Source organism: Oenanthe melanoleuca, chromosome 1A (assembly GCF_029582105.1).
Source record: "Oenanthe melanoleuca isolate GR-GAL-2019-014 chromosome 1A, OMel1.0, whole genome shotgun sequence".
In the NCBI taxonomy this organism is placed as follows: domain Eukaryota; kingdom Metazoa; phylum Chordata; class Aves; order Passeriformes; family Muscicapidae; genus Oenanthe; species Oenanthe melanoleuca.
Genome location: NC_079334.1, coordinates 10,658,980 through 10,670,768, shown reverse-complemented (window position 1 = coordinate 10,670,768; position 11,789 = coordinate 10,658,980). Strand labels below are relative to the sequence as shown.

At 45.0% G+C, this 11,789-nt stretch overlaps 1 long non-coding RNA gene across 1 annotated transcript; it reads left to right on the top strand.

The window, feature by feature from the left end:
- Nucleotides 1-1,524: 1,524 nt before the first annotated feature.
- Nucleotides 1,525-6,757, top strand: LOC130248397 (uncharacterized). The gene is made up of 3 exons (XR_008839629.1): nt 1,525-2,005; nt 2,740-2,838; nt 6,605-6,757. It is a non-coding gene; the product is annotated as an uncharacterized LOC130248397 (long non-coding RNA).
- The last annotated feature ends 5,032 nt before the right edge of the window (nt 6,758-11,789 follow it).

The following is an 11,789-nucleotide window of genomic DNA, read 5'->3' as shown; positions in this document are numbered from 1 at the left end:
TCCATGTTATGTGTAAGTGCATTAACTGGCAGCTGGTTTGGGAGCTGAAGGCAATTCTTGGTAGCCATGAAGGGAGTGGTTATGTAGTATTTCTTATTTTCAAAACAATTACTCATCCTCTCCGCACGCACAATTTATAATGTGCGTTGTATTGTTTACAACTCATCACTCAAAAAGGAGAAACTCCCCGAGGGATGGAAGCAGAGGGGGAAGGTAAGAGGAGAACACTGTAAATAACTGGGTATTTTCTCATTCCCAATGTCTGGGAGACTAGTCCTGAGCTACTTGGGGTAGGGATCCCACCATGTAAGGGGGATTTTTGTTGCAGCAAAGAAACCAGGGTTCAGATCTTTCTTTTAGTGTAAATAAATATGTGGGGGAACTTCCAGAATCAGCAGAAGCAGCGGGCACTGTGGAGCTGAGCAATTTTGTCTGTTAGGAAGATAATATCTAAATGGTCTAATTATAGCTCCAGTTCAGTGTACTCGGGGAATCCCCAGCATTACTCTTTAGTGGCTGCTGCTGTAAAGTTTCAGGATCTGAGCCATGACCTGCTTGATAATTTATGTTTACTACAAGCCTGTCAAACTAAAAATTTTTCTGTTGTTGAAAAAAGCCCTCCTTTGCTGACCCATCCCTTTTCTGTTCTGTATGGAGAACAGTCTGCATTAGGAGCTGACTGCAGCTCAGTTTCCATGAGCACACCTGTGGCCTTGGGAATCACAGAAGGATGACAGGAATACTGATGATGCTGTGCCTCCACTTGACATACAGAAAGCTTTGAGAGCTCCCCAGGGCACTCAGACCTTTGGGCATGTGTATGGCAGCCCATTCAGTGCCTCCACTGAGCCTTTCTTGCCTTCCTCCACTCCTCTCCCAAGGGTGGATCACTTCAGTGGTGAAGCCTCAGAGCTTCCCAAGTGGAGTGGGCCACCCTCAAATTATTGGACTCAGTTGATGGAGGGCTCCCTGCCCTTAATTCACTGCCAATGTTCTTCTCTCCCTCTCTCCCCCATAGAGGTGCCAAAGCAGGGCAAGCCATGGGACCAGAGTGCTCAGGCTGTTGTGGGGCTGCTGAAACACCAGTTTGTCCAAGAGATGATTCCAGAGTCCCACTTATGCACCAAGGTGCAGCTTTCACCATGAAAGGAAGTCTCCCACAGACAGATCCTGGCCTCATGGAGAGCAGGGGCTTGACTGAGGCCCTGGCCACCCCTTTCTGAGCCCATTGATGTTTCCTCCAGAAATCCCTTCTGTGGCACTTGCCTTATGTCTCCTGTTTCACGATCCTCTCAGGCCACTGTGGATGCCACAGGAGTAGCAATCCCAGTAGTTTTAATGAATGCCAATCCCAGAAGAGCCTTCTGGCAAGGCACAAGTTCTCAGAGCAGTCAGGTCTGCTCAGGCCTTACCCTGCTAAGTGCCTCAGTCACACACAGCTCTGTACTTTGCCCCTGTTATCACCTACTTGTTGTACAACAGGAGACTGAAACCTGAACGAGATGAAGGGAGATAACAGGGCTGTATACAGCTCAGCACGAACTGGGTGATATGGAGTCAGTATCCATGCTGGGAATTTCCATTGGCAGAGTCACCGAGGTCCTGTTGCTTGAAGGGTGACATGACAGGGGCCTCTCTGCCTGCCTGCCTTCCTGAGCTGCCCTAATGCAGTGGGCAGGAGAGCACGAATCTCACGTGGGCAAGGGGAAGGAAGGCAGAGCTACAAGAGCACTGGATCTGGAGAGTCACTGCCTGATCCTGGACAAGTCTCTTGGACATCTGAGTTTCTGTTCCCTATGAGTTAATGGGTCAACAGGACTGCCCTGCCCCACAGGAGTGTTTTCAGGATAAATATAGCAGAGATGTGTGGGTGGCACAGCATATTTATACTGACAACGTCATTAGAAAGGCCTAAAATCCACACAAACCCCGAGTGCAGAGTTTACCAGCTGTCTTGAATGAATTCCAAATGACCTGCCAGACATCACCTACTTGAACCCCTTCAGTAAGTTTCTCTGGTGTTCAGATTTGGGAATTTTTGTGTTGCCATTGTTGGTTGCTGGGGAATTTTTGCTTACACGTTTGAGGAGAGGGGACAGGTTTCCCTGGGGAGTTCTCCAGTGCCCCACCAGCCTATAGTCACCAGGGACTTTGCCTGACTGCCATGCCTTTTCAAATGTGATGGAGAGTGACTTGGGTCCAGTATCAGCCAGCTCCTATCCTTTAAATTTACATTCAGCACAAGATCATAGTGTGCAAAATAGTTTTGTTATCTGACAAGAGACTACTGAGTGAGTGTAGTTTATCAGCTGGCTAGGTAGGGTGACAATCCATGGACTGGAAAAATAAATTATAACTTCATCCTAGACTCAGAGAGGATGGCAGGTGGCAGGGATATTGAGCTGAGCAGCATTGCTTTCTCCCTGGATACCCACCTGGGCAAAGAAGAGCTCACCCTGATGCTTCTCCTCACTGGCAGCTCCCTCCAGGGTTGTAGTTACACAACATGTGACAAGAAGAAAAACAAAGTCTTTTTATATCTTCTCACCCATCTGTACTTCCTCTTTCTGAACCAGTACTGCAAACACAATTATCAGAAGCATCATGTTGGCAGTATTTTTAGTAAACAGCAAGAGACTCGTGAACTTGTTCCTCCTTGTCCTTGTCCCCTGCACAGACAACAGACTGGAGAGTTTTCAGGGCAGGATCTCTTGAGGTTCTCCTATTTCTGCCTTCCAGACAAAACAGCTGGACTGTAACAGCAGGCCTAGAGCTGACAGGAGATGCAAGAGCTTTTCAGTTTTGAAGAATAATTCCCCCCTTGAATGGTAATGCCAGGTTAGTATTGCCAGAGTTCTAGGCATTGCCTTGCTGTTGGATCATGAATGGCTCTGTACACAATAGCTGGCAAAGGAAGATGATGGAAATGCACAGGGGAATACAGGAAAGAAAAATAGAAAGCATGTTTATTAATTAGGAATGCTCCCAGGGGTTTCCAAATTGTCCTAAAATAGGCACACACATTCCTAAGGACAGTGCAAATGTGGGTGGCAAGATCCTCCTGCTACTGTTTGGGGAGAAATGGGGAGGGAGGTGGAAAATAAACTGGAAAAGGTATTTTCATTCTCATTCCCTGGCTTGGCTGAAGCAAGGCAACCACTATTGAATTTAAACCTGCACTGTTCCAAGAGCATTTCTGCCAAGAGCTGTGTCCTAAGACTGGTTTGCACTTTGCCACTGCCCTGCCCCTCAGCCCCATAGAAGGGAAGAGTTGACTGGGACAATTCCTGCCTTGTGCTTCAGACTGCACTGCTCCCTATAACCTCTCTCTGGTATCATAAAATCCCTTTTTTTTCACACTTTAAGCTGTCACTTCCACAGCACCTCTGATTTTAAAATGGCATCTGTGCACCCAGCCATAAAGCTCCTGATGTGGAGGGTGGCTGCTTGCCCCCACCCCAACTTTGTGATGGAAAATTTTATCTTGGTGCTCTTCATTTTCCTCCTAGTCTTTTCCTTCCTGTTCCTCACAGTTTGGATTGACACCTACTACCTGGGACAACTTCTGCAGGGCTCTGCTCCTTCTTTAATGCCAAAATATTTGCTTTATATAAAGACATGTTGGCCTTGGGCTGGAGGAATTTATCCAGAGGTTGAAGGAGAACCTTGGATTGCAGTTTCTTCTAATCTAGTGTTCTTCATCCATCTTCCTTTGAAGCCAAAATTCCTTGATTTTAATGTGAGTAAGGCTGCTGCTTAAAAAGCCCCATTAATTCCTCTCCTGTTTGCTCATAGTTTTTAAGATGCATCTTCCTGTATTTCACCAGAGAAATTCCATGTGTTTGCATGGAATATGTTGGTTTTATTCTGCAGAGGTAGTAGGTGCTTATAAATAATGAATGTAGTCTGGGCTACAGTAATTTTCTGTTGTTTGCTCTAATTTTTATGTTCCCTTATTGAATGGTTTTGAATGAAGCAAATTAAAAAGTAATTACTGAGCATTTCCCCACATTTCCCAAGCTTCCTTTTTGAGTCATTGTTTGTGTGCCTTCCCTGGGAACTTTGTTCTGAACTCTTCTTCTTCCTTGCTGACAAGGTCTGAAATATTTTGAAATCTGCAGGATAATTTAACCAACATACATTTCTACCCCAGCCTTGCATTTGGTATCATAATAACTTTAGAAAAGTGCTACTGCTTTTTGCCAATGCTTTTTTTTTTTTTTTTACCCTTCAGTTTATCAATAAACTGATTTTCCGAGCTTACATTTCCCCACCAAATCACTTTAAAGACTTCAGGAGTACGGGGGTAAGGACTGATGGGAGTGATTTAATTTAATACAGATTTCTGTTCTGTTTGGCTTTTATCAGATTCACTTTGAAATGATACAGATGAAATATCTCACAATATATGGGTTTTCTTTCATTAGTAATGTTTTACATTCACAGAAAAATGGATCTTGTACCAAGTAGTTCATATTTATGTGCACTGTAAAATTAACTGAGTAGTCACTCTACACACAAATAAAGCATGTGCCTATGACACAAATTAAAAACACCCCCAAATATTTCATGTCCTATTTTACCATCTCATTTTGGCATGCCTAGCCATGAAAAGTCTTTTTAAACTTATTGGATTTGCCATGTGTCTGATAATTCTGGTTTCTCTATACAAACCTGGCTATCTAAATGTGGCCAGAGATGCCCCCCAGCCCCACTACTCCAGAGCAGGGGAAGGAAAAGCAGCTCCCTCTTCCCAATGGAGGCACTGTCCTGGGGCTGGGTGTGTGCTCAAGGACAAAGCAGCAGCTGGGTGGTGCTGAACAGGGGTTTTTTTGAACAGGAGCTGGTCAGCCTGATTTTTGTGGATTTTCCATTTGACCTAAAGAGGCAACTAGAGGTGCACATCACAAGAAAAATTACTAGTATATAATAAGAACCATTGAAGTGAACTGGTGACTTGAGTAGGCAGAGTAAGAGGATAAAGGTGGAAATGTAAGGTTTGTAGCCATGGCCATTTATTTCTGAGAGCATCTGTTGAAGAGGAAAGTGCAGGAGCAGGCAGTTGCCTGTCCAGACTTTGGTCAGAAGTGTCTCTGGGCAGAAGCAGCTCGTCCTGGCTGGGCTGTGAGGAGCAGGGATGTGAGTGCCAGGTAAGGGGGAGTGTGAGCCCAAGGGCTAGACAGTGACCCCCAGGGCAACCCCTGGGCTGGGCATGCTGCCTCCTGGCCTCTGGCTTGGTCCCTGGGTGGAAGGCAGCCCTGGAGGCTGCACTCTCTGTGCTCTGTGGCCAGAGGGAGAGGGAGCAGTGCAGGAGCTCTGGGCTGAGCAGCAGCTCATGGGAACGGGCAGCGTGGGTACATTATTGGTGTCACTGTGCATAAACACAGAGTGATGCATATGGGAAAAGCCTCCCATGGAAAACAAAGAGCTAAGTGCTCACCACTGTGTGGAGTGGGCTGTAATACAGGAGCAGGGGTCAAAGACCTCAGCACTTTTTAGAAATGAAATCTTGTCAGAAAGCAGGAACATTCACCCTGCCCCTGTACAAATCTGTGGTACAGCCACATCCACGAGCAGCTCTGCTCCTGTCAGCTTGGAAAAAGCATGTGGAAATGGAAAATATTCAGAGAAGGATGACAAATGTGGTCCAAAGTATGGGATGGCTTGCCATTACACAAGCATTAATTGAGCTTGTTCTTTGAACCTTCCCTGTTTCTTCAGCCTGGACAGGATTGATTAAAGACATCTATGATAAATTCCAATAAAATCATGAATGTCTTGGAGGGGGTGATTGGCCACTGTCTCTTAAAGGACAAAGCAAAGAGCTGTCAAGGTGACAGGTCAGAATAAACAAGGGTGAGCAGTTTTTTCCATTGGGTGTATGATCCCAGTTCCCAAATGTACACACTTCCAGTAGAATTCCCTGTAATAATCACCCTAATTTATCTGAAGTGCTGTTTGTTTGTTTGTTAAAGCAACAAAACAAACAAAAAAGCAACAACATAGAGTAAAATATGGCATGGAAGGTCCAAGTGGCTCATCTTCCCTTAGAAAACTTTTCTGCTATTCAGCTTATAGTCAACAAACATATTTGGTCAATTTGCATGAGTTCAGACCCAAATGAGTTCAGAACCATCCTTTCCAAAGGAGGGCTTTTCATCTGCATATCCTATTTGAAAGCAGGAGAATCTAGTGGTAGCAACAGCCTGGTTCCCTCAGTGAATCTTTCTGATGGTCCTTACTTAGATACCCCCAATTCTAAAGGGGGAGGTGGAAAAGGTTAAGTTCCACCTTAAGTTAAGCCTTCCTGAGGTGGGTGTCCAAAAAATGTCTGCAGCAGTTCTACAACTCCAAGGACTGTCCCAGCTCCTGCCCACTGTCAGCAATTCTCATTTGCTTTTTAAAGCTTTCTGAAGGCAGTGCTAAGCCCACACATCCTTCTAACACAGTAAGTTGACTTTGCTACAGTGGAAAGCTGAGAATATGCACAATTGTTTTCCCTGAGAGAGTATTAAAGGTGTGTGGATATAGTGGATCCATAAGGGTGGATCCACTATACAGCCTTGTCATAAATCAGGAGAAATTGTCTTTTCTTCCTTTGCAGGAAATCTAACCTATGTGAAAGTGCTGAAGTGGGGAAAACAAGTGGGGAAAGCCTGTGAACTTGGTCCAACACCCTTAACCCCTGGCAAAACCTCCATTTTGTAATGTGACTTGGAAGATAAATTACTCTAACAGGAGGTATGAAGGTAAATTAAAACATGGGTGTTAATTTGAGTGGGTGTGACTCTTTTGAAATGGATGAAACTGCCCTTCCTTTCACTGAGTCTGGATTTGCTGCCTTTCCCCTCCCCATACCTGTTGAAGAGCAGGTGTCCCACTCAGCTCAGGTGGGAGCCTGGGTGTGTGTCCTCAGCTCTCAGTTCTGCCCTTACTCCTTCTTTTTACCAAATCAAAAACAAGCCTGGAGGAATCTTAACCTGCTGTTTTTGTTCTGTTAACAAACACCAACCACAAACCTGTTTTTCTTGCTTCCTTGATGGAGAGGGAATGACACTACATGGGGAGAGAACTGATGTTTGTGCTTGTGGAAGTCAGGAAGGCTGGGAGAATTAGGTCTGGGTTTGAAAGCAGTGGAGAAAAAGAGCATGACAGCAAGAAATACTAAAAATAAAGCCAAAACATGAAAAACAAAGACAGACTTGGGCAAAAGCTTTTTACGGGAAGAGTACGCATACACATATGGGATAAATTACAGAGAAAGGGCATGGAAAAAAACCATCTTAAATGTATATTTAAAAGCAAAAGAGCAAGGGGGGAGAAGAAGAGACACGGGATGTTGCTAAAGAAACATGATGAGAAAGTGTAGGAACCAGCAGGAAATGGCAGTGAAAGAGCCAAGGACTGGTGGGGCCAGTAGTGCTCTGCTACTCTGCTTTGTCCAAGGCCTTTGTAGCACCTTTCCTGCTGGATTTAATATGGATACACATGGAAAAGAGAAGTAAAACACCTGATCCCTCCTTGGGGGAATTCCTGTGGACTGCAGGGCAGGGGGGAGAAGTAAGAGGAAGGGAGCACAGCACTCCTTGCAAAACATTCCCCTTGGCTGCCACCCAAGAATTCCTATGGGAACCCAAGGTGCTTTTGGCATGTGTGGTGCTAAAACAAACCTTATCTACGCCACAGAGAATTAGATCTGCCCTGATTATCTGCACACACTGACGAGGGCAGCTGCAGCCCTGACTGATCTGGTTCATACCTGCTCTGCTCCCCAGCTTTATCCCTGCTTCCAGCCAGGGCTCATCCTGGCTGCAGCAGCCCTGCTGAACTTAGCTTGTCCTTGTCTACACTTGCAGCTAATTCACATTCTGCCCCGGTTCAGCTGCTCCTGTTGCTGACACCTGTTGTCAGCAGTCGGTAATTTCTTTTTTTAGGACAAGCCTACATTGCCCTGGAGCTCAGAAAGGGCCTTAAATTAGACTTAATTCTATTCAGATGTAGTTAGCAGTATTTAATTAGCACAGTCCTAAAGTAAAAGTCAGTCTATTCCTTGGATCACTGGAGTGCATTCTGGATACTTTCCATACTGCTGCAGGAGTCTGACTTATTTTTTTTTTAATTTATTTTTTAATTTTTTATCTTTAGCCCAAGAAATATGCTGGGGATTTTCAAGCATTTCCAGAATAGAGGCCACATCTTAATAGACAGATTCCTTTGCAGATGGCTTCCTGCTCGTTTGCAATTGCAAAACTCCACTGAGGCAATTACCCTGATTGCAGACATGGGAATGTGACATTAGGAAAGCATTTAATGTATTCTCAGCATCTGTTACAGTGCTGCTGCAAATGGAAACCTCGGGGAGATGCCAGCACTATGGGCAAGACTCGTTTAAATTTGGCTGAGCAGAAGTTCACATCCAGTCTGAACTCGACATGCAGGTACTCTCCACAGCCCACAGACAGAAACAGGCACATCCAGAGGGTGATTCACCATCCCAGCTGGTGTCCCAGAGAAGAGGGGGGACTTGTCTTCTGATGGTGTGGGAAAATGAGTAGTTTAGATGAGGAATCCCATTTTACACAGCTCAAATGAGGTGACCCGAACCCTGTGCTCTGTGATAGCTGGGATTTTCATAGACCACTGGAAACTGCCCCAGAAATGATGAGCCAGTGCTATTTCACCTCCATGGACTTGTAAGCTGACAAACTAGGAGATCTTCTGCTTGCCAGAAGAGTTCAGTTTCCCAGAAAGTGATGCAGGAGCTGGCAAGAGGATACTCTGTGGGAATAAGGAGAAAGGGGGATGTAACAGCAGCAATGGAGACAAATCCCAGCCTTAAGATTAAAAGCCTGAGCTGTGTTATCCAAGTAGAGAACAATGATCTGGAACTATTTCTTCTAACTTTACTGCTTTTGCATCCATTTTCTCCCTTATGAAAGTGCCTACATCACATGGCTAGAACATCATGCTACTTGAATCCACTTTTAAATGGATGTTCAGAGAAGACTATTGAACTGCTTATCTTAGAATCAGCTCTCTTCTGGTGAAATATTTTCATTTTGCATGACATAAGTAAATATCAGAACAAAAGAAATAGAGAGAATTAATAACATATATATACATTTTTAAAAGACCTGTGTTTCAGGCCCTGAACTTGAAACAATCCCAAAAGACAAGCAGAAAGTCCCAGGCTGGATGAGCCTGCTGGTTGGGGTGGAGGTGGGATCTGAAATGGGAGGTGCTGGATGAGCTCTGTGCTGTGGGAGAGGACACAGCCATGATTTGAAAGGATTGATCCCTCATTTTTGGAAAGGAAGAGTTTGAGCATCTTCATGGCTGCAGATCTTGAGAGGAAAGGCTGCTGAAATGGCACAGACTCATCCAGCTGAGATGGGTCCCCCACACAGCCTGGGTACCACAATTTAACAAGGTTTCACTTCCCTCATCCCCTCCTTCCTGGGTTTTGGGCTTGTGCAGAGCTGGGTGTTCCTTGCGGTTCCATGGTTTCCAGAGAGCCTGCAGCAGCCATGGGTGGTGACTGGAGCAGGTCTTGAGAGCAGCAGGTCTCAGGCCAGACCTTCCCACCTCAGCCTTTCCTCCTGCTCACCTACCTGGATCCTTGCTCCAAGTGGTGCTTCAGCTCCTCACACGTCCCCTCCCATTGCGGGGCAGTGGGATCCAGAGACCTCACAGCTTGTGAAAACATCTCATTTCCTTGGGGGGGATCTCCCTCTCATCTTGCATGGAAATGCCAGCTGGCAGGGACCAGCTGAGGACTGGGAATTCCCTCCATGGCTGAGCACCTGGGGCCAAGATTCAGTGCCTACCCTCTCCTGCTCTGGGGTCCTGCCAGCACTGCTGTTGGTGGGGTTGTGCCGTGAACCCCACCTGGGAGCTACACTGAGTATTAAACAAACGCCCTCTCTGTCCCTCCTATATTGCTAATTTAACCTGAGGCACTTCCAAAGCCTAGCTAAAACCTTGCCCAAGAGGAGCATCCACTCCACTGAGGGAGAAGGTGAAACCAGGGTGAAAATGTGCAGATGGAAATGGTGATGGCAGAAAAAATGTGACTTCGAAGAAAATCTTAGAGTTTTGTTTTGGCCTAGATTTTAAGAAGTTAGCCTGATGCCTGGACTGATGTGATTAGTTTCAAATCAGCTGTTTGGGACAAGCACATTGCTTCTTTGAACTGAAAGTACCTTTGAGTACTCAAAGTACTCAAAGCACCTTTGAGCCTTTTGAGTATCTCAGTCTGTCTAGCAGAGGGAATCCCATCCCCTGCCAACACTCTAATGGGGCTCTGTGCTGACACAGGTTGGGGAAGTAGTCCTGTGGTTACTACTGAGTGTAGCATCTTCTTTCCTTCCTTAGAAAAGGCCACTTTTTGACCTCCCCTTTCCTTAGTGGTGAAAGTGCAACAGTATGTAGCAGTGCTGCAAAAACATCTGGATTATTACCCTTGTACAATCCTTTTATTTTTGTTAATTTCTTTTCTTACATTTCAGTTTCATTTTAAAGGCCTTGCTTAAAGTTGAGGTGAGAATAAGTGGCAAAGGATGGAAACCTCTTAATTTGGCTTTGTGGCATTGCAGCTGTGGAGGGGATGGTGCAGCAAATTGTAATGTTTAACCCTGCCCTTCTGGGGCCAGGAGCTCAGCTGGGGGTTGCTTTTGGCACCAAAGTCCATCCCTTTGGTGTGAGCCCACCTGCAGGACATGCCACGCTGCCCACTCCTCCTGCAGGATTTTGGGGAGCTCTGTCAGGCCATGGGGCACAAGGGCTTGCGACAATTCTCTTGTGCAATGCAGGCTGTATCTGCTTGCTGCTGCCAGATTGTGGAAATCTGCAAATAATTGCAAAGTCTGCCAGTTTAATTGGATTGTGGTGTATTTGCACAGATGGGTGAAGTCTTCCAGGCCAATATTTTCCAGAGTGACTTAGCAGTCTCTCAGCTTTAAGGTACTCAGTATGTGAGATTATAGAAGCAATGGGTTTCTGCAGATTTTTTCAAGAGAAGCACCTCCAAACTGAAGTAATCCAAACCATCAGTCACCCAGAAATCACTTGCTGCAGAGACCTTGAGATGGAGGATCTTTCACAGTAGCTTGATGTAAGCCAAACTAAATTCATAAAAATAATACAAGACATCTTAACACATCATTTGTTCAGCAGAAAAATCCAGTGTGAATGTGTATGTGTGCAGGCATTTTTACAGGAAGTATAATGAATAAATGAATATTTGTAAAACAAAAGGAGGAGGAAAAGAAGGACGTTTTATTTCATGTGCGAGTCGGCCGTTGTTTGTTGTTGTTGTTATTTTTTTTAATGAGGTACAAAATGTTACTGTGGAACATTGTCCCTGTGTGCTCTGGCCCTTTTCCAGGCCTAGAGTTCAGTACTTACTGGGGAAAAGAAAGACTCTTACTTGACTGAAAGATAGGCTGTTATCGCTTGTTAGAGGTCAGAAAGGAAAAGAATCAAATTACTTATTAATTAAATACAAACTCTGTAAAATTGCTCAGAAGTAACTAGCCCCCTGGGCCCAAGATACAGATGCCCAATACCTGAATGTACAAAATAAAAACAGTTTATTAGCATTACCATCAGCTTTTTCTACCAAGAATTCTCAGGGAGACAAGAAAGCTGAAGAAGATGCTGCTGTTCTCACCAAGAGATTCCACTAAATCACCCTTACAAAAATCTGCAATTTGTAAGAAGAAATAAATGGCAATTTTAAAACATTGTAAGAATATTCACAGAAGCGGTAGGACCAACTTAAAATCATT